The following is a 23130-nucleotide window of genomic DNA, read 5'->3' as shown; positions in this document are numbered from 1 at the left end:
GCATTTGAAATATTTCCAGCAATGTATCTCAATCCATGAGAGATTGTGCCCTGAAGATATCTCAGAAGATTCTAGGCACCAATCCAGTGAAGCTCAACCAAATATGAGCTCATCATACTAACTACAAAACATATGTCTGGACGGAGGTTCACTAAGAACATCAATGCGAATGAGTTTATGAAACTCAGAGACATTTCCCAAATCTGGTCCGACATCACTACCATGTAACGTCTAAAAGTTAAGATCCTCGAGGTAGTCATAGGCTTGCAGTTTATCGTTCCACATTCAGAATCCAACTCTCTCTATCTCCTACAAATGAGAGGGTCTGCACCTGTCAAACATAGGTGCTAGTATGAGATCCACAACCTTCGAGTAATGGTTTGGATCGGTTTCACTCCTAGTGAATCTTAGCTTCATCAGACAACTATCAATCCTCTCATACTACGCCGGAGGTGTTTTTCTTCAAGCCATACAGGGTTTTCTTCTGCCTGTATACATGATATTCCTGATCATGAATCTCAAACTCCTCGGGTTGTTCCAAACCTGTGGACTTGCTACATGAGGGGAATGGTCCCCCTCATAAGATTTTCATTCGGTACATTTCAGACATGTACCTTCATGCTCTTTTTGAATTCAAGCATTCCTGTCACCATCTGACTTACAGACCTCCAATGTCGTGTCAATGGACATGGTCCCCAGTGGACTTCCTGCAACTTGATACATCCCTAAACTCAAAAACATCTTTGAAAATCTATTTTCAAACACGTACCTTTCCATCAATGAGTGCCACCCTGTAACCTTTGACTTCCATTGCTGAAATGGACAACAGGTTCTTCTTGCGATCAGGTACATAAAAGAGATTCTGTAAATGAATAAAGTTACCCACATTCAATTGAGGGGTAACATTAACTACACCCTTTCTAGGATAGGTGGTATTGGCTCCAAGCATAATCCCACAATTATTTATCCGATGAAGTGCCTAGGGTTCCTTGATTTCTTTGAAGAGTCGACCATTTCTCCTTAATGAACTGTATTACCTGTCATTCCCTTGACCTTGGAATGATTTGTTTATCTTTATCAAGCGAATTATCTCTGCCATTCAGACACTCCTTTGCATAATGGTCGAACTTATTGTAACCAAGGCATCTGTCTTTCCTTCCACCCTTAGATCCGAACTTCCTAATGAAGTGATCTTTAGGTAGGCCATCAAAACCTTCCGCTGCGCCATTCTAATAATATTCTCTGCTTCGACTTCACCCTTGGTGAATTAGAAGAGGGATGAGGAACCCATTGATCCTTTTGTCCTGTCCCAACTGTCTTCGGTGATTGCTCTTTCACTCTTGCTTGGGCATTATCTTCACCTCAGCTCCGATACCATGTTAATTTTAGGTATGTTCTATGCTAGAGCAATTTACTTCAATTTTCCAATATCTTTTCCAGATTAGTAATCACATCAGCATTAAAGTAAACTACAGATAGAACATAAATATAAATTGCAGAAGACAAGCCAAGACAAGAGGACACATGATGTGGCGCTAGCCAAGGACAAACCCGACAATGTGGGGAAACCCTTGATCAATTCTTCTTTTATGTTCTTAAAAGTTCAGCAGAGAAAGTGGGAGAGATAGTACATTTACAATAGAAGTCCATACTTGACTTTTGATATCGTATGAGATCAGTTGAAGACATATTGCTTCAACTGATTCTCTAAGGTGACTCCACCTATCAGAGTGTTGCCTTTCATCCATTTGCTGCACATAACCATGTGACACCATGTTTTATTGTCACATGTTTTGAACCTTGATGACTAAGATGCTCTCATCTTCATGCTACTCATCATGCTGCCCATGCATATGATCTCATTCATCATCATGCTGCCCATGCATCATCATGCAGTCTCGTAGACCATGCTGATATACATATATATGATGATTATCTATAATGAACATGATCCTTGTCACTGTTCTTTGAAACATGATGAGACTATTGTATTCCAAGGATCTCTTGACCGTCATTGAAATCTATTTCATTATCAGAGTTATGCCAGGACTGTAACTTCTAACATAATCTTTAATGAGCCAATAGAATAGATCTATCATGTTGTTCATTGTGCTGCTACAGGTGTGCCACCGAGGTTTATATACCAAGACAATATCACTGTCGTTCATTGTGTTAAGGTTGCGTAATAGTGACACCATGACATGTACATATGTGTCTTTATGACCTGTAGCTAGGGCATGTTTTTACTGCAGATAGGGCATCATACACTAGCGTATACTCTCAGTGTTTCTCCTTCTCCAAAAACCCAAAGACGCAGAGAGGAGATCACATGAAGAGTGTGTCTAAATGACTTCAAATCCTCTTCTATTTATACTAAAACGTATATGATGAATAAGCTATTGCACTTCTGAGCCTACATAAGATGTTGGCCAACTTGACATTATGTCTTATAACACAAATAAATTCATAACTCCATGAATACTTATCAGAATCAGATGATCTTTAGATCAATCCTACACCTCTCAATGAGAGGGATACAATAAAAATATCAGTTGCTATAAATAAGATGAACCACATGGAGTTTGGCCTTAGTTGCCAATTTAACACTCCCTCTCAACTATGGAGAACTCCATACGCTGGTCCATATGTCTAACTGTACTATCTCTACCATCATTGCCTTGCACTACTTTGCTCAGCTCTACTGCCTCTGCTCAGCTCTGCTCTGCTCTGCTCAGCTTTGTTGGATCTGCTCTGCTCTGCTTAGCTTTGCTCAGCTCTACTAGCTCTGCTCAGCTTTGCTGGCTCTGCTCAACTCTGCTGGCTCTGCTCAGCTCTGCTCAACTCTTCTGGCTCTGCTTAGCTCTACTCAGCTTAGCTCTGCTGAACCATGAAGAAGAAGAATTGATCGAGAATGTGTCATACCATTCTCCACTGACCCAAAGTCAGTCTCAAAGTGTGTACCACTGGTCCCAGACCAGTCCTCAACCGACCTGAAGTCAGTGTCATAGTAGGTACAACTGCTACCATTGGTCCTAGACCAGTACTCTACTGACTCGAAGTCAGTCTTAGAGTATGTACCACTAGTCCCAGACTAGTCCTCAACCAAACCGAAGTCAGCGTCATAGTGGGTACAACTCCTACAACTGGTCCCAGACCAGTATCATTGATCCCATATCAATGAAGGTCTTGCTAGCATAGGGAGTACGGTACATAAACGATGCGTCCATCGATACTACTATGGTCCCTATCCTCATTTCCCTACTCAATGATCAGATGAGAGGTACTTCCCATGAGTCTCAGACTACATGGGTAGGATGCCTCAATAGGAGAACTAATCAATCTTGTCCTCATAGGAGAACTTATCATCCTGCTACATAATCGCCATGGAGAACAAATCATCTAGGCCTCACAGGAGAGCTAATCATCCCGCTACACAATCATCATAGAGAATACATCATCTAGGCCTCACAGGAGAACTAATCATCCTGCTACATAGTCATCATGGAGAACACATAATCCAGACCTCACAGGAGAACTAATCATCCTGCTACATCATCGTCATGGAGAACACATCATCGAAACCTCAGAGGAGAACTAATCATCCTGCTACATAATCATCATGGAGAACACATCATCCAGACCTCACAGGAGAACTAATCATCCTGCTACATAGTTGTCATGGAGAACACATCATCGAGACCTCATAGGAGAACTAATAATCCTGCTACATAGTCGTCGTGGAGAACACATCATCTAGACCTCACAGGAGAACTAATCATCCTGCTACATAATCATCATGGAGAACACATCATCCAGACCTCACAGGAGAACTAATCATCCTACTACAAAGTGGTATCCAAACAACTCACTGAAGAGCTTTTGTAACCAGACTGCCTCTCAGGTACTCATGCTAGCAGCAATATACTCTACCTCAGAGGTGCTCAAATCCATCGACTTTTTCTTCCTGCTCATGTAGGATATCGAAGCAGATCCCAAGGAGAACCAGCACTGAGAAGTGCTCTAGTGATCCTCCACACTGCCTGCCCACTCAGCATTTGAAATATTTCCAGCAATGTATCTCAATCCATGAGAGATTGTGCCCTGAAGATATCTCAGAAGATTCTAGGCACCAATCCAGTGAAGCTCAACCAAATATGAGCTCATCATACTAACTACAAAACATATGTCTGGACGGAGGTTCACTAAGAACATCAATGCGAATGAGTTTATGAAACTCAGAGACATTTCCCAAATCTGGTCCGACATCACTACCATGTAACGTCTAAAAGTTAAGATCCTCGAGGTAGTCATAGGCTTGCAGTTTATCGTTCCACATTCAGAATCCAACTCTCTCTATCTCCTACAAATGAGAGGGTCTGCACCTGTCAAACATAGGTGCCAGTATGAGATCCACAACCTTCGAGTAATGGTTTGGATCGGTTTCACTCCTAGTGAATCTTAGCTTCATCAGACAACTATCAATCCTCTCATACTACGCCGGAGGTGTTTTTCTTCAAGCCATACAGGGTTTTCTTCTGCCTGTATACATGATATTCCCGATCATGAATCTCAAACTCCTCGGGTTGTTCCAAACCTGTGGACTTGCTACATGAGGGGAATGGTCCTCCTCATAAGATTTTCATTCGGTACATTTCAGACATGTACCTTCATGCTCTTTTTGAATTCAAGCATTCCTGTCACCATCTGACTTACAGACCTCCAATGTCGTGTCAATGGACATGGTCCCCAGTGGACTTCCTGCAACTTGATACATCCCTAAACTCAAAAACATCTTTGAAAATCTATTTTCAAACACGTACCTTTCCATCAATGAGTGCCACCCTGTAACCTTTGACTTCCATTGCTGAAATGGACAACAGGTTCTTCTTGCGATCAGGTACATAAAAGAGATTCTGTAAATGAATAAAGTTACCCACATTCAATTGAGGGGTAACATTAACTACACCCTTTCTAGGATAGGTGGTATTGGCTCCAAGCATAATCCCACAATTATTTATCCGATGAAGTGCCTAGGGTTCCTTGATTTCTTTGAAGAGTCGACCATTTCTCCTTAATGAACTGTATTACCTGTCATTCCCTTGACCTTGGAATGATTTGTTTATCTTTATCAAGCGAATTATCTCTGCCATTCAGACACTCCTTTGCATAATGGTCGAACTTATTGTAACCAAGGCATCTGCCTTTCCTTCCACCCTTAGATCCGAACTTCCCAATGAAGTGATCTTTAGGTAGGCCATCAAAAACTTCCGCTGCGCCATTCTGATAATATTCTCTGCTTCGACTTCACCCTTGGTGAATTAGAAGAGGGATGAGGAACCCATTGATCCTTTTGTCCTGTCCCAACTGTCTTCGGTGATTGCTCTTTCACTCTTGCTTGGGCATTATCTTCACCTCAGCTCCGATACCATGTTAATTTTAGGTATGTTCTATGCTAGAGCAATTTACTTCAATTTTCCAATATCTTTTCCAGATTAGTAATCACATCAGCATTAAAGTAAACTACAGATAGAACATAAATATAAATTGCAGAAGACAAGCCAAGACAAGAGGACACATGATGTGGCGCTAGCCAAGGACAAACCCGACAATGTGGGGAAACCCTTGATCAATTCTTCTTTTATGTTCTTCAAGTTCAGCAGAGAAAGTGAGAGAGATAGCACATTTACAATAGAATTCCATACTTGACTTTTGATATCGCGTGAGATCAATTGAAGACATATTACTTCAACTGATTATCTAAGGTGACTCCTTCACCTATCAAAGTGTTGCCTTTCATCCATTTGCTGCACATAACCATGTGACACCATGTTGTATTGTCACATGTGTTGAACCTTGATGACTGAGTTGCTCTCATCTTCATGCTGCTCATCATGCTGCATCTTCCATGGTATTATTCATCATCAAGTTTCCCATGCTCATATCATCATGCAACATCATGCTGCCCATGCATATGATCTCATTCATCATCATGTTTCCCATGCATCATCATGCAGTCTCATAGATCATGTTGATATACATATATATGATGATTATCTATAATTAACGTGATCCTTGTCACTTTTCTTTGAAACATGATGAGACTTCTATATGCCAAGGATCTCTTGATCGTCATTGAAATCTATTTCATTATTAGAGTTATGCCAAGACTGTAACTTCTAACATAGTCTTCATTGAGCCGAGAGAATAGATCTATCATGTTGTTCATTGTGCTGCTACAGGTATGCCATCGAGGTTTATATACTAAGACAATATCATTGTTGTTCATTGTGTTAGGGCTGCGTAATAGTGACACCATGACCTATACATAAGTGTCTTTATGACCCGCGTATGCCCTGTCGTTATGACATATGATTAGGGCATGTTTGTACTGCGGCTAGGGCATCAGACACTAGCGTATACTCTCAACGTTTCTCCTTCTTCAAAAACCCAAAGACGTGGAGAGGATATCACATGAAGAGTGTGTCTAAATGACTTCAAATCCTCTTCTATTTATACTAAAACGTAGATGATGAATAGACATGTCCATTGGGCTTCTGATCCTACATAAGATGTTGGCCGACTTGACAATATGTCTTATAACACAAATAAATTCATAACTCCATGAATACTTATCAGAATCGGATGATCTTTAGATCAATCCTACACCTCTCGATGAGAGGGATCCAATAAAAATATCAGCTTCTATAAATAAGATGACCCACATGGATTTTGGCCCTAGTTTCCAATTTAACATCTTTGAACTTAAACTACACCAGATTTCTGTAATAGTTTAATTATATTCTGTTGATCAAGGAAACATTGTTTTCTTGATTTCTGCTTATAAATGATTAAATGCTCAGTTTGAATGTTAAATTAGTTATACCTCTACACATTCTTCTTATCCATCCCACTAAAATCAAAATAACCATGTACATGTAAAGAACAACCTTTTATTTTATTAAGGATCTTTCTAAGTTTAAAGCACTTGTTTATCAACAGTTCATTGGTCATCCAATCATTAAAATCAACAAAACATTATAGATTCTTTGGTATAACCAATTGACGTTAGGTTATTGCAAAGGACAACATCATATTGGTGTCGTTGCCGTGGAGCAAAGAATTGAAAGCTAAAGTTTCCCTGTGGAAACGATTCTCCCTTTCCATTAAGGTGAATAAAGGATAAGGATATAGGTAAAAATATTTCACCTGGTGATTCCAGTGGTCCAGGATGGCTGCTTTTAAGCACACTAGATCACATTCTTCTTCTGAGATTGTTAAACCTCTACCAGGCCCAGAAAGACTTATCAGGGGAGCCTCTTCAAGGAGAAGACATAGAACCCCTTCTTCTTCTTCATCGTTACACCTTGAAGACATATCATCTGTAGATCCTTTTTCATCTGTACCATCCCATCCTGATTGGACTGAACTACCTCCTAGGGTTTCTGAACTCCATTCTAGAGGAGTAGATCTTCAATCAACCTTTTTAATACAACCACTTAAGTCATATCAAGTCCCATCCATTCCTATCAAATCACCTTCATTTTCGGAAGAATTCGGTTTACATTTACCTGAATTCAAGCCTCTATATTTCATTACTCCAACTCCTTATTCTATTCCATCAACATCTACTAATCTTGAAGAGACATTTTCTATCTATTCAAATCCTTTGTTTGATAATAAGGAAGAATTTCCACTAGGAGTTCTGAATTTGGTTATCAAAACCCCTTTGAGATCCTTGAAAAGGTCTCCTCCCTCTTTCTATCCTCCAAATTCTAATACCCCTATGGATTCATCTTCATCTCATACATCTTCATCTTCATCGCCCTCCTCTTCTTCATCATCATCCACTTAGTCACCCCATACTCCTCGTACTATTATGGCTTTTCGACCCATTGTGCAAGCAAGGTATGCTGCTCTAGTTCTCCCCGCAAACTTGGTAAATTTTCCTAATGGATATCTAAAACATCTACCAAGATTTAATGGAGAAACAGGTCCCTCAACAGAGGATCATAGAAGAGGAAAATGTTTATATGAGGTTATTTGTACAATCTTTAGAAGGAAATGTTAGGATCTGGTTTAGGCAACTTAGAGCTGACTCTATTAGAACATGGAATGAGCTCATAACTATCTTTAAAAACCAATGGGGGGTAAAGAAATATCATGTTTATTTCTCATTGAATTTGAAGAATTGAAGAGAAGCCCCAGTGAACTAGTTTCTGAATTCATCAAAAGATTTAACAAACTCTATCATAAAATGCACAATGATTGTAAACCACCAATAGCAACTACAAAGGTCATATTTTCCAAAGCATTTGATGATGAATTTGTAGTCATGCTAAGGGAAATGGTTTTCTAATACATTAGAAGACATGCAAACAAATGATATAAAGGTAGAAGCCAATAGGTCAGCTTCTAGAAAACTCAGAGCTAAAGCAGAAAAAGAAGAAAGAAAACTAAAAGCTAGGGTTGATGATTCATCCTCTTCCAAATCTAAACTTGAAGATCAAAAAATTAATGAAATTACATATTTACTCAGAAAACTTTCTAATAGGATTTCTAAAATTGAAACACAACATAGAACTATTTAGCAAACTGCTGTCAGACCTCAAGGTCAAACTCAATTTCGAAGAGCTCCCCAAATGCAGATTCTTCAAAGACCAAGTTCTGATAAAAAAATTCAACCACCTTTGTTGATTGATGATCAACAACCACAGGATATAAGCCCTTTAATCACTGAATATATCAATAATATTGATTCTTCAACAATACAAATGGTAATAGTTCCTTCACCTCAGTCTTTTGAACAAGAACCAGGAGATGCTTAACTTTCAAAATACCTAACATTCTCTGAATTTTTGATTGCAGAATTGAATAAAAGGTATGATCTAAGACCCAGATCAGGTCTTGGTAGACCTCCAAAATCTACCACCATAATTTAACCTGCAATGAAAACCATTCAAACACAAACCCCAACACCTCAGACTACAGAGTCATCCACTAAAACCTCTTCATCTGACAAGACTATTTTGACAACATTTAATATTGAAAAGGAATTGGAAAGGGTCAAAATTCCTATACCTTTAGCTGAACTTTCCAAAAAAACTGGTTATAAAAATCAAGTGTCTAAATGGATATAGTATGCTAGTGTAGATGCTAAGAGAGATGTTATTAGTTTGCAAGATTAAAAGCCCTCGGTAGTGTTTGGCCATAGTTCTAATATGATTGATGAAATTGTTCCACCATTTTATGTAACTTTAAAAGCTCATGACTTTCTTTTGTATAAATGCATGCTGGATTCTAGAGCTTCTCATAACCTTATGCCAACAGTAATTATGGATCAACTTCAGTTACAAGTTACCTATTCTTATCATGACCTTTACACCTTTGATTTAAAGAAAGTACCATGCCTAGGATTGATCAAAGACCTAGTTGTGACATTAACTCAAATACCTGTCAAGAGTATAGTTTTAGACATATTTGTCACTGATATTCCTACCAAGTTTGGCATGCTTCTATCTAGATCATGTTGTGCTAAACTTGGACGATCACTTCAGTTGGACATGTCTTTTGCTATTGTTCCAGTCTACGGCGTGAACATTTAAGGTTATATAGGTAAGTCAAATTCCTTCATACTATTTGTAGGTCTGATCAAGCAAAAAACCACCCTATCTATGCAGTAGATCAGGGTTTTGGTTGCTTTCAGTTATCTTCGCAAAATGCATCAAACACTCAACTTTCCATTGAAAATATAGTTTCCAAGCCGAAAGTTGTAGAATCAGATATCTGGAAACTTTATTTTGATGGCTCTTTCTCAAAAGAAGGAGCAGGGGCAGGAATTGTTTTAATTTCAAAAATTAAAGAAAACATAACTCAATCATGTAAACTTGAATTTGAGTTCACCAATAATGTGGCTAAGTATGAGGCTTTTCTTCTTGGTCTTGAGCTAGCTAGGAGTTTAAAGGTTCAAAACTTGAGTGTCTTTTCTGATTCTGAGCTTATAGTAAACCAAGTTAGAAATCTATGTCAAACTAAACACCCAAGGCTTAGGTCCTATAGAAATGAAGCTTGGGACACAATTGAAAATTTCTTTCAAGGATTTAACATAACTGCTATTCCCAGAGATGAAAATATCCATGCTGACTCACTAGCTGTATCAACAATCTCTTTCAAAATCCCTGAGCCAGTATTGTTAGAATACCAAATTCAAGTCAAGTATAGACCATCAATTCTTGACAACCTTAAACACTGGCATATTTTTGAAGTTGAGGAACAATTAAAATATTTTCTTCAAGTCATTGATGAGTTCTCAAATAAGTAAATTGAAGGAGATCAAAACAATATTCAAGAATTAAATCAACAAAATCCAAAAACTTCATTCAATCCTAAAATTCTTGATCATGATATCATTCAATTATCTAATAATTTTATTCCTAAAGGATTAGTTCCGTTGGGAAAGTTATTTGATTATAATGATGTCTCTAAAAATCCGTTATTTAACCCACCTAAAGAAGAAATCGAAGAATGCAATATTGGGGTTTTGGATAATGTGAGAAATATTAAATTGTCATCAACCTTACTTTTGGATGTAAAAATCAAATACTTGAATCTTCCTAAAAATTACAAAGATGTTTTTGCCTGGTCTTGTAATGAGTTAAAAACTTATGATACATCTTTGATTGAGCATAAGTTTCCTTTGAAACCAGAAGCAAAACCCTTTCAGCAAAAACTAAGAAGAATCAATCCCATACTACTTCCAACCATTGTGAAATAACTTAAAAAGCGGCTTGATGCTCATATCATTGTGCCTTTAGGAATTCTAATTGGGTAGCCAACCTAGTTCCTGTCAGAAATAAAAATGGTGAGATTAGGCTATGTGTAGACTTTTGAAATATTAACAAATCATCTTTAAAGGATAATTATCCATTGTCCAAAATAGATAATCTACTTCATAAAGTTTCAGGTGAAAATAACATTTCTATTCTAGATGGATTTTTTGGTTACAACCAGATCCTGGTAGGTCGAGTTGACCAAGACAAAACTGCTTTCACCACACCTTGGGGTACATTTATGTATGCTAGAATTCCATTTGGGTTAACCAATGTTGGAGCCAGTTTCCAGAGAGCCATGGATCTAGCATTTGTAGGTAAAACATCTAAATTTATTGTCATTTATTTAGATGATTTAATTGTTTTCTCTGATTCTGATGAAAATCATTTAAAACACTTGAGCAAGGTTTTTGATAGGTGTAGGAAATTTGGCATATCCATCAATCCACAAAAATATTTATTTGCTATAAAGGAGGGGAAATTACTAGGGCATATAATCTCTAAGGATGGCGTTATAATTGACCCAAAGAGATTTTCAGCTATTCGGACCCTATCTCTACCAAGGAACAAGAAAGGATACAAACCTTCCTTAGAAAGATCAATTTTTGCAGAAGGTTCATCCCAAATTATGCTGAGATAGTTAAATATATGACAGATATGTTGAAGAAAAACAATGAAGTATAATGGATAGTTCTTGTTAGATATGCTTTTGATCAAATAAAAAAGGCTATATCTGAGGCCCCTACATTAGCTAGCCCTAATTATTCCTCACCTTTTATCATATTTTCTTTTGCATCCGAGACAACCTTATCTGTTATACTTTTACAAAAGAACACAAATGGTGATTACCATCCTATAGCCTTCTTTTCCAAAGTTATGAGAGATGTTGAACTTAGGTATGATATTATTGAAAAACAAGATTATGCCTTAATTCGAGCCCTCAAAGCCTTTAGAACCTATGTCCTACATTCACACATTACAACTTATGTCCCTAATCATGCTGTTAAAACTGTTATGACTCATGCTGATACTGATGGAAGAAGAGGGAAGTGGATTGCTAAAATCCTTGAATTCAACCTTGAAATTAAGACCAAAGATCTAGTAAAAGGCCAAGGCCTGACCAAATTGTTAGTTGAGTCCAACTGCAAAGTATTGGAAATAAATCTGGTTTTAAAATTGCATCAGGGGAGAATCCACAAGAACCTTCCTTAACATTAGGGGGAATCCACAAGAACCTTCCTTGAGATCTGAGGAGAATCCACAAGAACCTCCTCCTCTTAGAGAAGGGGAGAATCCACAAGAACCTCTTTCTTCAGATCAAGCCATTCTTGTTCACACAGATCAGAAATACCTACTCTCTGATTGGTACTCTGATATTGCGAATTTTCTTAGGGATTTTCAATGTCCAACTAATCTTAACTTGAAGCAGTGCAAAGCCCTCAAGCTTAAAGCAATAAAATATTGCATTATCAATGCTAATCTATATTGGAAAGACCCTCTTAATATCCTTCTTCTTTGTTTAACTGCAGAGGGAATTATAGATCAGTTTCATGCAGGGTTTTGTGGTGGACACTATGCCTGGAGAGCAACAACCTACAAAATTTGAAAAGCAGGTTTCTATTGGCCCACACTTTTCAAAGAAGTTGGAGCAAGAGTAAGAAGTTGCAAACCATGCCAATTATTTGAAGGAAAACATAAACTATCAACACTTCCTTTGGTTCTAGTGTTAGTTCATTCTCCTTTTCTACAATGGGGATTGGAATTTATAGGGGAAATTCATCCACAATCAAGCAATCAAAACAGATGGATTTTAACTACTATAGACTATTTTATCAAGTGGGTAGGAGCCATACCTATTAAAAATGAAACTGAGATTGTTGTGATTAAATTTCTTGAAGAAAACATCATAGCAAGATTTCGATGTCCTCAACAAATTGTCACAGATAATGAAAGAGCTTTCAGCAGTGTTAAAATGATTGAATTCTATCAAAAATATTTAATCCTATTACACCATTCTACACCATATTATCCACAGGGTAATGGGCTAGCAGAGTCTTCCAACAAGATCTTAGTTAAGGTAATTAAGAAGACTCTTGAAGACCATAAAAGGAGTTGGGACATGCATCTAATCCATGCAATTTGGGAAAACAGAGTTTCTCCTAAGAGATCAATAGGAAAGTTTGCTTTCCAGTTAGTTTATGGCAAGGAAGTAGTTTTTCCTACTCATTTATGAGATTCCTTTAGGAATCCTATGAATAAAAAGATGATTTCTCAAGAAGGATTACTCAAATTATTGAGTTGAATGAAGATAAGGATGAAATTCAGTATAAGCTAAGGAAATACCTAAACAAGATGAAAGAATTGTTCAACAGAAAGGCCAGAGAAAGAAATTTCAAGAAAGGTGACTTAGTGCTTAAGTGGGACACAAGGAGAGAAGATAAAGGCAAGCATGAAAAATTTTACAACCTTTGGTTTGGTCCATTCAGCATTGCAAAAGTCAAAGGGAACAATACATTCATCCTACAGAATCTGGAAGGAGAGTATTCCTCATTTCCAATCAATGGGAAATACTTGAAACATTACATTCAATATTGATTTTCCATTCATTCATCCTATGTAAATATCTGTAGATTTTATTTTATTTTTGAAAACTTTGCAAGTGAGTATTGATTTCAGAAAAGACTCCATAGCACGAGGTGAAGGCACTTGGATCTCCTTGTTCTCTACATCCCACAGGGGGAAGCAGTCCCCAACTAGATCTGATGTTGTAACATTATCTGGTTTTGATAAGTTAGTATATTAGTAAAAAATAATGTTAAAATGTTAAGTTAGGATATGGATGCAAAATAAAGAAAAGTTAAAATGTTAGGCCAATTTAATGTTTTATAGGCATCCATATCAATAAATTGTTAGGTGTTAGCTGCCCTATATAAACAAGGCAAAAGAGAAATAAAATGTTAGGGAAGCAAAAATAAAGGAATGGCTTCATTTCATATTTGTTTAAATGCACAGGCTGCTAGTCAAAATGCGCCACAAGTCAAATATCAAATGTGATATTCATCTGCAGATGCAAAAAGGCAAGTAGTAAGGGTTTTGATCTAAGGTTTCATATATCAATTAATTTTGGTATTCCCTACACCTAAGTTAAAAACCCCCAAATTAACCCTCTTCTCATATTATCCTCCACCTTCATATACCTTAGTTTTAACACCCCTCATATATCGCACATATTCCAACGCATTACATTATTAATTCTTGACCCCACCAAGAACAACTCGTTGGGTCATGAGTTAACCCTCTGACACATCACACTCCATCTCTACCTATCTCCCAAGATCCGGCAGCCCACATGACATTTCGCCCCCCCCTCACCATCTGATCTTTACCATTGGGGGGGGAGGGGTCCAAAATGGGTGGTATACGAAATTGCGCCCTCCCCTACATGTCAACGCTAGATATTTTCGGACCCCCCTCAGGAAAAGCTACTAACCACTTCCCCCCCTTGAAAAGTTGTTTCCCTCACTTCTGATACCATTCTCCTACCTGTTTCGTTCCTGCCACTTACCTTCCACCAAGTCATTCGCCCGTTAAATCCATCCAATTATAATTGTTCCCTCCATAATTAAACCGTTAAGAAATTAATTGTTTAGCCGTTAATTCAACGAACCCGTGCCACCTTCAACAGAAAAACCAAATTGATTATATAAACCTCCCTTTCACAGGTTAACAGGTTACTGAATTCATGCACTATCAGTGTTATTGATTTGTTACAGGTTTGATGGACTAAAACTTTGACTGTTTCTACCCGCCAATGACACTGTTTTCTCATTCTTTTCAGCCTATTGCCTCTGTTCTTCCCTCCAAAACCTGACTCCTCTCTGCTATTCAAACTTCCAATCCAATTTTCATTCCTGTCCTTAGCTTTATCCAAAATGCCTCCAAAGGACAAAGGACCAGAGGAACCTATCAATCCTCTGATCTATCCTCCCATAGATCTTCATCACGTTCCTTTTGCTGACAAAGACTATAAAATCCATGAAACTCTCTGTGAATTCGACCTTTTTGAGATGTATTGTTGGCTCGAGGACAAATACATTGACAAGTCCGATGACATCTAGTTATGGGAGTCAAATTTACCCCACTATATTTTTCCTCGCACCCACAACACCATAGATTTTGTTAGAAAGTGTCATGCATCATATTTTCCAAGCCAAAGGGCCATCATTACCCCTACTGGTGAAATTATATTTACCATCACTCCTCAGGCCATAGACCAGATGATGCAAGCCCCCACAATATAGAATGCTACCCCATTTTCCTATGAAGCACTGGTTGAACATTTCCAGAAATTAGACTTTTCCAAGAGGGCCAAAACCCTAGAAATTTTTTTAACAGAAGATGCTTCCTTGCCAAAGAAAAATCCTCCCTATCCCTCCTCTATTCTCCTTGAGAGATCCAAGCATATTATCACAGTTGTCTCCTACCTCCTTGGCTACTACTCTAATCAGTGGGTAGATGAGGCCATCATAGGATTTCTATCCATTTTCTCTGTTGATTCTAAATCCTCAATTGTGTTTAAATTCAGCTAATTTCTTGTAGAGCCAATTCATCAACAACTTATCAAATTCCCAATTGAGGAGGTATTCAAGTATTCTTCTATACTAATTTATATGTTCTTATACTTTCAGGGAGACAACATCAACCTTGCTTTACAAAACATGGATGAAAAAGGAAACCAGTAATCAGTCATCTTTTGGACTACTCTGGTCATGAAGGAACAAAAGGAGTACACATAGAAGCAATTTACAAAGATGTTTGTTCATCTAGCAGTATGTCTTCTAAGTAGTAAGATAGAACCAAGGATCAATGAAGAAATAAGAAAGGTGTTGCAGCTATAAGACCAAGTTCAGACAGGGGATTGGTACCTCTACGAGAACTATACAGAATTGAGAATATTTGGATGTGAGCTTGCACCTTACAAGCTACCCAAATTCCTCCCAATGAGTATTTTTGCTCTAGAGTACATAAGGCAAATGTCAAATATGGGTGAAATCCTCTTTGTTGCTGCCAAGAAGAAGTCCTAGTTCAAAAACAAAACACAAATTGGGCCTTTCATTTGCAATAGTAGGGCAGCAGGGGAAGAAGCATATAAGCTATTAAAGGAAATGTCGTTCAACCTGAGCTTTACTTGGTCATATGATCCATTAGGGATCATTTTTAAATTAAGAGTAGAAACCAAATCTACTCCTTACTTTCACACATCTAGGCCAGAGATAGAGAAGTACAAAAATCAGTTAGAATGGGTTAAGAATACCCTACAAGAGGCAAAAGCACAGATGGTTTCATCATCTACAGTACAGACTTCTACCATGCAGGAGAAAACAACTAAGAGAAGCATAGAGGAAGAGTCCCCTTCAGGGACTGACATTTTCAGTGAAGGATTCAATATCATGTACAGAAAGAAGGCCAAGCTTAGTTCCAAAGTAAGCATTAACAAAGATTCAAAGCAACAGACCATTATCACCACTAATGAGCCACTTGTTTCCTCATTAATGGGTGATCAGACCACACAGTCTCCCACCACCTCCACGACTTTACAAGAGCAACAACAAATTATGCAGACCATTACATCTGCTTCAGGGGAAATAGAGAAGAGTATAATGGACATCTTTGAGGAGATAAAAGTAAAAAATGAGGCCTTAAATATTAACACCTACAACCAGTTCTGGAAGCAAAGTTTTGGTGCTCAAAGTAGGTTTCTGTCAGCCTTTGATTTAGAAAAAGGGAAGATGCAAATGGCATTCCTCCAAGCACAAGTTCCTTAGCCCAAGGCAGCATCAGACTATAATAAGACAACCTTTGAGTTTGATGTAAAGGATAGACATCCCATTGACCAAATGGAGATGCATATGCAGACTGGGGAAATGATATTTTCAAATGTTACTAACACTACTATGAGTTTATCAAAACTGCAGGTTATCTTAGCAAATTTCTAATCACAACTAAAGATGGAGAAGGTATTTTCACTTGCCAAAGACACCAAGATTAAAACCATGGAGGACTTGGTAATCAAACTGGGTTATGACCATTCAAACATCAATGTTGTAGAGGAACTTGTGCAGAAAAATAATTTAGACATAGCAACATTAAAGAAATAGTTAAAACTTCCAGCTACAAAAGATCCTCTGGCCAAGGATATTGAAGAGACAGAGACACAAAAGTCAGATATGATGAAGCTCATCATGGAGTAGACTACACAACTGAAGCAAATGGAGACAAAGATGGATAAATTGATTAAAGAAAAGGACAAAGCTACTAAAAAGTTTGTTGTCCCTTTGGAAGCACTTCCTATCATAGCCATTCCTACAACCATATCTTCTACAAAAAATACAGGAGATGTTGCAAATCAATTAGTCAATGCAGTACAAAACATGTCTCTCCAGACAGAAGAGATAAAAAATTTTCAGGATCAAGTGAAAAATCTACAGCATCATCAAAAGAAAATTGATACTTTTCATGTAGCAAAGCTACAGAGAGCTCAAAATTAGATAGAGACGTGGAAAAAGTTAGCAGCTGAATCTTCTATTGGCCACACCCTGGGTCATGTTAAAGAAATCATCTAGAATAATATCATTGAAGAAAGAGATGAAATATGGCCATGTATCCATATTATTTTTTAACAGAAGGAACTCATGGAGAAAGCAAAGAAGACCATTGCCACTATCAATGCTCAACTGGGAGAAATGCCTGCTACAACCAACAACATCATAAAGTTCCTTAATTTAAAAGACAGATATGAGTTGGATGATTTGGGAGTGGATGACAGAACAGAAGCCATCCTGGAGGTGAAGAAAGTTCTAACAAAGAAGAACTTGGTTGTACAGCTAACAGAGAAGTGTCACATTCTAGAGGTAGCAGTTAACATATTTTTCACTAGAATTGATGCATTGAACAAGAAAGTTCTTCCTTCATTGTTTGTAATCAATGACAAATTAATGACCAGGGAAGACAACATGAAGAAGCTTCAAGACATTGTCAAGGATACATCTAAGTCTTCCAACATCAAAGGTTCTATGACAGGAAGAGCATTTTACGAAGCCATCAACAACATAAATTTTATTCAACATGAGATAAAACATATTTTTATTGTAAAACCCACTTTTGCTCGGTATAATGAGGTAGATGAAATCTATCGCAAGTTAACCAAGATCGTTATTTAAGATGAAGAATGGTGGGATAATTTGTGTAAATTTCAGGATTAAAGGACAACTCAGCTTCACTAGCGCAGCACCAAATAGAGCCCACTCAACAATTGTTCTCCTTCAAAGTAGGGCCAGACGTTCAGATTAACTCCTTTGATCGAATTACATATTTTTTGTTAATTCTAAGTTAATAATAAAATGACATGTCACTTAGGCATTTATTGTAATATTTTTGTAATTTTGTTTAAATACTTCATTCTGTTGAAGTATTCAGGGTTGAACCCTTGAACCAGTTATCAAGCATATTTGTACTAAGCTGGGGCATTTTTGAGATAATAAAAGATTATGGATTTGTCTCATATGGTCTGTCTCTTAGTGAGTTGTTTTCATCTTAGTTTTTTTTCTCATTATGTCTTCTTCATATAAATTAATTATTTTACAGTCATTTGATTTAAAATTTAATTGAATTTCAGTTTCATTTTGAATCCACTGTGAAGTTGTAATTTATATAATAAATTAATTTGCAGAACTATTTGTTATTGAAAATTCCTCTATGAACTTGAATTACACTAGATTTCTGTAATAGTTTGATTATATTCCATTGATCAAGGAAACACTGTTTTCTTGATTTCTTCTTATAAATGATTAAATAATCAGTTTTAATGTTAAATCAATTATTCCCCTACACATTCTTCTTATCCATCCCACTAAAATCAAAATAACCATGTTCACATAAAGAACAACCTTTTATTTTACTAAGGATCTTTCTAAGTTTAAAGTACCTGTTTATAAATGGTTCACTGGTCATCCAATGATTAAAATCAACAAAACATTATAGATGCTTTGGCATAACCAATTGTCCTTAGGTTATCTCAAAGGACAACACCCTCCTGACTAAGGGTCCTAGCTGACCAAGGAAACTAAGATATGATATTCCCCCTTGTTTGAGCTCCCAAGCGGTTTGCTAGAGTCTTATAGTCACAGTGATCAAAATTACTCTTTTCACTATTGGTTATAGTCTTAAGTCAAATTATAATAATAAATTAAATTTGACACCTATCTTGGTTGGAAGAGGATCTTGAGTCAATGTATAAATGTATAATGTATATTCTACTCTCATCACAAGCCTAATGTCATGGTCATCATCAAAAGTATCGTCAAAAATCTCATGGGTCTTTTGAGGTCATTTGCTGCACACAGGTATAATTCTACTTCAAAATCATTTTTTGAAGTAATGGACATGAATTTTACAAAAGTGAAAGAGGTTTTTTTCAATCACAGAACAAAGAACAAAGACCTCCTTCAATTTAGGCACAGATGTTATGATTTGGGAGATATGCAGTGATATTTGAGGCTTATTTTCAAAAAATCAAATTTTGAATTTATCTTACTATTTTAGTAATTGTTTTTTGGTGCGTCTTTCTAACAACTGGAAAGGAAATTTGAGAAACCCAAGGTGGTATTTGTCAAGAACGAGCCAAATATCAAAAACCTTTTTCAGTGTCTTCACAATGTCATGGATTGGAATATTTGACTAGATCTTTACAACCTTGTTTTACAAATTTAAACATTTAATGATTTCCTATTTTAGCCATGATTTTACGGCACATATTCCGATGCGATGGAGATGAATCTGAGAAAAATGAGAGTGGTTTCTCTAAAAAATAATCTGCTATAAAAAAACTCCTTCATTTTTGTAATAGATGTCATGATTCAAGAGATAGGAGTTAATATTTGACCCCTATTTTCATAAATTCAGTCCCTATTCCTAGCAAGGAGTGCCAAATTTAATGCAACTATTTCTATCTTTAGGGAGATAGTTGAGCTCGACTCCCTTAGTCTAGGGATGAGCTAATACATTTCATTAATTTTAGAGTGAAAAAGGTTGGAAATCAGTGAGTAGAACTCTTGGAGATTGTACTTCATCACTTTTGTAGAAATTCAAAGGATAGTTGCAGCTATTATTCAGGAATTCTTATGTTGTGATTTTATGATAATGTTTTCTCTCTATTATAGTTTTATATGAATGATAATTCCATTCTCTTTCCATGCTTATGATTTTCATAAAAGGTTTTAAACATAATTCTTAGTCTAATCTCTGCTTTGTTAGGAACTTCATGTTTATGTCTCTTGTCTTTTGATAAATGAATTCATGCTTGCCATGCTCATTTTGATCTCTACTTTTCTACCCTACACTAGATTGAAAAAACCCCAAAGTATCACAAAGGCATACCTACCCTGCCCCTTTATATCTCTTACAGCTGAAACCTTTGATATTTTGACCTAGTTCCCCGATTTTCACTCCTGATCCAGCAAAACCCTAAAATTTTCAAAACACTAGAGTTGAACATATCTAGCCTAACGTATTTTCCCATTCCAGTCATCCCTGGCTGTGAATTCATAGAGAGATCCCGCTCTGTTTTAGCAGTGTTAGTTGTTGAACCCTAAGTGGTTTGAGGTTACCTCCTTCGATCTCCCTTCTTAGCCTTGGGATATTGTGGAGGATAACATTTTCGCGCCATTGTTGGGGAGCGAACAATTTCATATTCCCTAGGAAATATCATCAGAGTTTAGATCTAATTTGCTGATGGTGGACAATGGTCTGACACATGTGAATGCTGAAACATTCACCTGGCAACTCCAACTTGATTCAAATACTCCACTAGAAGCAGGATTCTGAAATCAAAATAAGTTCCTAATCTAGAAGGTATGCTCCTACGCATCGAGATCATGTTCTAGGATTTCCAAATCACATGCCTCAGGTAGATTGGAAAACATACTGCCAAAATTCATAGATGGAAAAGGTGATGATGGTACACTTCATTTAGTAAGATTTCATATGCATGTGCGTAAGATGAGGATTAATTTTCATGAGGATTGTTTAATGAAGATGTTCATGATCACATTAGAAGAAAGAGAACGGTTTTGGTATGAAAGCTTGCCTCCTGCTTGTATTTATTCTCTCAAAGATTTTCACTCAGTGTTATTTGAGAAGTATAGAGAAGCCTATCCTTCTTTGCTTTTGATTGAGGATTGTTGTGATCACTCTGAGAATTTTATTCAAGAGCTGGAAAGTGCTTATGGCGATGAAGAGTTTATGGATGATGAAATATTGGATGCTTTGAATGAAAACCCTTTTCACCACCATGATAAGATCATGGATTTTACCCTGGATGGCAACGAACTCGAGCATAATTATTCAAAAGATGACAGTGATCTTCCATCATACGAAGTTGATAATAATTTGTAGCAGTCTTGCCAATCTTCAAGTGATCAAGATATATATAAAGATGTTCTTTCCAGTTGCCCTTCATTCATTTCCTCTTTTGAGTTTTTAATTCAAGAAGAAATATGTGCAGATCATAATTTTGACTCTTCTTGTATAGAAACTCTAAAGAGTCATGATTTATCCGTTGCGGTAAAAAAAAATGTACAATAGGTTTGTTGTCTTGAGTTTGATGAACATGTTCATCAGCCTTCAAATGATCAATATATAGAATTTTTTGAAATCCTAGACAATTCGTTTTCTGATATAAATGAGAATCCACTTGTATATATATGTGTTGAAGTTGATTTGGATACCTCAATTGAAGATCTGCAAGAACATACAAATCTTGTCTCTGATCTAGATGGTATGGAAGATGACATTACTGCATTTCCACTTAAGAAGGATCACCCAAATAAAGAAGAACAATCAACCATTATATTTTGTTAGGCCAGGCAGTAACTCCACCAAATCAATTCATATTATTCCTTCAGGTTGGTATTTATTATATAAATGAGGAGACTGTTCACTTCATCTCTCGATGACTGTTCATATTTCTTATTATTTATTTACATCAATTGTATTTATTCACCCAATCTTGATGATTAGGTGTCAACATTCCCCCCCTTAATCTGAAGGGATGTTGGTGAGTCCAAGAATCATTCTGAATTGTTCAAGCTTTTCTCTTCCAAGTGCTTTGGTGAAGATGTCTACAATTTTCTCATTAGTGGAACAATGACAAAGATGGATTGTCTTGGCCTCAACATGATCTTGAATCAGATGATATTTAGTATTGATGTGCTTCGTTTGATCATGGAACTTTGGTTTCTTGGCCAAATTTATTGCAGAGGTATTGTCAATCATGAGTGGAGTTGATTGTACTTGTTTTACCTGCAAATCTTCAAGAATTTTCCTGAGCCACACAATTTCTTTTGTTGCCTCAGTTACTGCCATGTATTCTGCTTCTATTGTGGAATCTGCTGGAACTGATTGTTGGCGTGATCTCCATGAGACAGCTCCTGATCCAAGACTCATAGCATATCCTAATGTAGATACCCAAATTTCTTTGTCTCCATCAAAGTCTGAATCAAAGTATCCAATCAAACTGAAGTCGTCCACCTGCGTATACTTGATTCCAAAGTCTTGAGTTCCCTTCAGGTACCTTAGAACTCTTTTTGCAGCAAACCAATGTCCTTCACAAAGCTTTTGCATAAACCTGGAGAGGATTCCAACAGCAAACGAAATGTCTGGTCTGGTAGTAGTTAGGTAGTTGAGACTTCCTACAAGCTATCTATACTTTGTTGCATCCTAAAATTCTTTTCCTTCAATAGATGTGAGCTTTAAGTTTTGTTCCATTGGAGTAGTAAGAGGATTGCATTCTGTCATGCCAAACCTGTTCAACAGATCTCCAATGTATTTCTTTTGAGAAATAAATATGGACTTCGGATGTTGAGTTACTACAATACCAAGATAGTAATGAACATAGCCCTAATCAGTCATTTCAAAACTTTTCCCCAATTCCTTCTTTATGGATGCAATGTAGCTTTCATTGTTCCCTGTCATCAAAATATAATCTACATATACCACAAGATATACAACTATTTTTCCAACTTTCTTGACAAATAAAGTTGCATCATCAAGATCATAATGTTTGAAATTGAGTTTCAGAAGATGGTCAGTTAGTTTTTCATACCAAGCTCGTGGTGCTTGTTTGGGGCCATACAAGGATTTCACAAGTTTGCATACTTTATGTTCATGTCCTTTCGCATCAAATCCTTCAGGCTGGGACACAAAAGCATTCTCTTTTAGATCTCCATTCAAGAAAGTAGTTTTTACA

Source organism: Pinus tabuliformis, chromosome X (genome assembly GCF_031772625.1).
Source record: "Pinus tabuliformis cultivar Carrire ecotype Pingquan chromosome X, CPIR1, whole genome shotgun sequence".
In the NCBI taxonomy this organism is placed as follows: domain Eukaryota; kingdom Viridiplantae; phylum Streptophyta; class Pinopsida; order Pinales; family Pinaceae; genus Pinus; species Pinus tabuliformis.
Note: the sequence above shows the minus strand (reverse complement) of the source record.